This window comes from Chinchilla lanigera, unplaced genomic scaffold, assembly GCF_000276665.1.
Source record: "Chinchilla lanigera isolate Chin_1 unplaced genomic scaffold, ChiLan1.0 scaffold00066, whole genome shotgun sequence".
Taxonomy (NCBI): Eukaryota; Metazoa; Chordata; class Mammalia; order Rodentia; family Chinchillidae; genus Chinchilla; species Chinchilla lanigera.
Window position 1 is genome coordinate 9,064,447 of NW_004955467.1, and position 4,745 is coordinate 9,069,191.

Consider the following 4,745-nt stretch of genomic DNA (forward strand, 5'->3'; position numbering starts at 1 on the left):
TCTCACTAGGTTGTTCAAATTGGTTTCAAACTTGTGATCCTCCAGTCTCAGCCTCTCAGGTAGGTGGGTGTGTCACCACGCTCAGGTTTAATTTCTGGTTTTGAAGAGAAAAACACATAAGCAAAGTATAATCAGTAGATATGATGTAGTTAGACTTTTGAAAAAGTTAATGAATTTCACTTAAAAGGCTAATTAAAATATGAGGGAAAAAAGGTACTGAAGAGCATACGTAACATGGCGCCATTTATGGAAGAAAGAAAAAAATGTGACTATCCGTAGGAGCTTCCTGGAAGAATATACAAGAAACTATAGTAATTGGTACTGGGAAGGGGAACTTACTTTTTCATGTGCAACTTGAAAATGTTTTGGTCACCAAGATATTGGCTAGGTGGAGGGAGAAGAGACATTTTTTGAGATCAGACATAAACATACACAAAAAGTTAATTATCAATATGTGATTATGCTTATTGCTGTAAAATCTGAGTATTCAGAAAAGAACTTGGGTCAGCATGGAGGGAGTCAGTGGAGAACTTTCATATGTAGCTATTAGCTGACCCCAAAAGATAACTAGGATTTACATGTATATAGCAGAGATGAGGAAGGGCAGTTTAGGTGGAGTAAGAAAGCATTTAGCAGGTATTGTTGGACTTTATCCGGCTGGGGTGGTAATTTCATGATAGAAGTCTCTAGTAAGGGTTGGTATCTCTTTAGAGAGTAAGAATTGTTAGAATACTAAACAAAGACTACAGACCAGAGCCACAGGGGAACTTTGAAGGGTGGAAGTAGAAGAGAAACCAAACAGAAGGGATTTGCTAAGAGTAGTAGGGTTAGCAGAACAGGAAGACAGCTTCCAGAAGAAAGGCATGATCATTGATGCTAAATGCATCAGGGAAGTCAGGAAGAGTACAAGCTGACCACTCTTCATAAAGTTAAATATAGAGTTACCATGTGACCCAGTAATTTCAGTACTAGGTATTATACCCAAGAGAATTGAGACATGTTTATACATAAATTTATATGTGAATCTTCAGAAAATAATAATAACCAAAAACTATCAATAACCCAAATGTCTATCAATTGATAAATGGATAAACAAAATATAGCATATCCACACATGAAATATCTAGCCACAAAAAGGAAGTGCTGATATATACTACAACATGGATGAATCTTAAAATATTTTATGTTTAAAAAAGTAGCTACACAATGAGCCAGGTGTGGTGGCACATGCCTGTAATCCCAGCACTTGAGAGGCTGAGGCAGGAGGATCACTGCAAGTTTGAGACCAGCCTGGGCTACAAACTGAGCTCAAGACCAGCCTGAACTGCATAGTGAGACCCTGTCTCAAAAAGATTAAAAAAAAAAAAAAGAAAGAAAGAAAGCTACACAGGCCTACAAAGGACACACATAGTATGATTCCTTTTATATGACATGTCCAGAATAGGCAAATTTATAGTTAGTAAGTAGATTCATGGTTGACAGGGTTAAGAAGAGGAAAGATTAGGGAGTAAGTGCTGATGAGTATGAAAGGGTTTCTTGAGGGTGGGGGGATGAAAATGTTCTGGAGCCAGGCATGGTGGTGCCCGCCTATAATCCCAGCACTTGGGAGGCTGAGGCAGGAGGATGGCCTTGACTTTGAGGCCAGCCATGGCTACATAGTGAATTCAAGGTCAGCCTGAACTACATAGCAAGGCCCTGTCTCAAAAAAATAAGAAAAAATGTTCTGGAATTCTGAATAATGGTTACCCAGCCCTGTGAAAACACTAAAACCCAGGGCTGGGGATATAGCTGAGCAGCACAGTACCTTCCTGGAAAATACTAAAAAATAAAGTACAAACCCTGGAAAGTATGTTATTTGGCAGTTCATCACCTTTATTTATTTTCTATGTGAGACTGGGGATTAAACCCAGGACTTTCACACATAGCTACACCTTTAGCCCTCTTTTTAATTTTTTTCTTTTCCAGGCATAATAGCACATATCTGTAATCCCAGCACTCTGGAGACTGAGGCAGGAAGATCACAGTTCAGGCCAACCTGGCCAACATAGTTAGTTCAAGGCCAGTCTGAACTACATAGAGAGACCCGATCTCAAAAATATTAAAACTTTGAGCCGGGCTCACTAATTGCCCTAGCAAGAGTTGAACTTGCAATCCACTTGCCTTAGCTTTCCAAAGTGCTGAAATTACAGACACATACCATGCCCAGCTAGCTGGCCATTTGTAAAATGTATTTTGTTGAAAAAGTTTTTTTGTTTTTTAGTACTGGGATTGAATTTAGGGTTTTTGCATTGTACTGCATTCCCAGCCCTTTATATTTTTTATTTTAAGACAGGATTTCACTAAGTCACTAAAATGTCCCAGCTGGGTTTGAACTTGTAATCCTCCTATCTCAGCCTCTCAGAGTGCTATAAGTACAGACCTGGGCCACCTGTGGTGGTGAATGAGTTAAATAAGCAGCTAAAGATTGTGAGAAACCATTAAAATGTTAGTTATAGAGGTTTTTAATTTAAAATTTTTATCTGTTACTGAGAACTATTTCATAGTTGAATTTGCACCAACAACAAAGAATATTAAAATCTGTTTTATATCTCCCCATTTCTTCTGAAATATGAAATTCAAGTCCCCCCACCTTGGCCACAGTGTTCTACGATTCTAACTCTCTTTCACGTACATCCTACTATTCTTGGGCCTATGACACAGTCTATTTCCTTAGCTCCTAGTTTTTTCCTGATCAGCTCCCACTCTCTTCACCTCCTTTCCTGTCCAGCTTAAAGTCCCTTGTCTATTATTCCCACCAATATGCCAGTGAGTGCCAGTGTACCTCTTCTCATTTTCCTTCCTCCCAACCTGTGGGTGAGGATCACTTTGGCTGTATACATGCAGTGTGTAAAGTACTACAGAAGAAAGCACCATGGTGGTTCATACTAGTGTCCTTGTTCAGAAAGCCTTTTTTTCTAGTTGGTGTCTTTTGTTGAGTCATAATTCTCCCCAGTGACTTTTCCAAGCTATCCTGAATTTCTCAAACCTCTTCCCTATAGTACTTAAGTAGGAGTCTTGTCTACTTTTAGGAGATAGGCGACAGGAGCGAGATAAGAGCCCAGGTGAAGAGATTAGCTTTAGATAGGACAGGAGGGAATAAGGTAAGAACAAACATGGATATAATTAAATGTGTTATTAACTATGTAGTTTATAGTTAAATATGTAGTCTTTCCAATGAGTTATGAGTTATCATCTGATTAAAAGCTACATTAAAAACAAAAATTTAACACCGGGCATGGTGGCACACGCCTATAATCCCAGCACTCAGGAGGCAGAGGCAGGGAGGCAGGAGGATCGTTGTGAAGTTCGAGACCAGCCTGGGCTGCAAAGTGAGCTCAAGGCCAGCCTGAAATGCATAGCAAGACCCTGTCTCAAAAAAAAAGAAAGAAAGAAAATCCCTAAAATTTAAAAGAACTAGAATGAGATAATAAGCAATGATCTTAGGGGGTGAAAAGGCTTTAAGCACAATGAGCAACATTCATAAAGGAAAATATAGATTACAACTAAATTGTAGTGTATAGGAAATTGTCATAAAGTTAAAAGATAAACCAGGAAAGTATTTCTACCATTTATGACAAACTATTCAGTCGGTATTGTGTGTTCTAACAGAGCTTGGACACAACAGAAACTACTTTAGTTCTCATAAGCAGAGAGAGATTGTATCCAGGAGACTCATTCAATTTTGGAAGGACCACAGTAGGCTGGGCTTCCAGAGTGAGCAGAACACTGTGGAACTGGGCCATCAGAGATCTACTTCCTATCTGTGCTATAATCAGGAAGCTGCTGGGCCTGTTTCTAGCCCTAGGATCAGTCCAACATTGTAAAGTGACAGGAGTGAGGGAACAGAAGGAAGATGAGTGGGTAGGAAAGTGAGCTGGTGTTTGTTGGGTTTGGTTTGATTTGGTTTGGTTTTGAGACGCAATCTTCCTATGTTACCCAGGCTGGTCTTGAACTGGTGAGCTCAAGAGATCTTTGCAATACAGCCTCCTGAGTAGCTAGGACTATCAGCATGCCTTATCACATCAGCTTTAGTGCTTGTTTTTTTGGTTAAAGATGTTACAGAAATCAACAACAGTAAAAAAAAAAACAAACAGAAAAAGTATAAAAACAAACTATCTGTAAAAGATGTATAGTAAAATGATTTCTAATTTTTATTGAGTTTTCCTTTGTGTCTAGAAAATATCCGAAGTACTTATTACGTACTGATTCATCCCTTCCAGTAACCTTATAAAGTACAAACTGACATAATCTCCATTTTACAGATCAAAAAAGAGATAAATGGAGATTAAATTATCTTATCCAAGGTAAGAGCTATTGAGGAGCAAAGCAGGCATTTATACCCAAACTTATGGACCATGATGGGCCTGAAGAAAAGGAGAGACTTGGACAATATGGTGGCTCAAGAATTGAGATGCTGGGGCTGGGGAGATAGCTCAGTGGTGTAAGCTCCTGCCTGGCAAGCGTGAGGTTGTGAGTTTAATCCCCGGTACCACAAAAAAAAAAAAAAAAAAAAGAATTGAGATGCACTGTTTTTGGTTTTGTTTTTTTTTTTTTAATTTTGTTTTGTTGTGGTTTTTTGTCTTTTTGAGCCAAGGTCTTACTATGCAGTTCGGGCTGGCCTTGAGTTCACTTTGTAGCCCAGGCAGGTCTCGAACTCACAATGATCCCCCTGCCTCAGCCTCCCAAGTGCTGGGGTTACAGGTGTG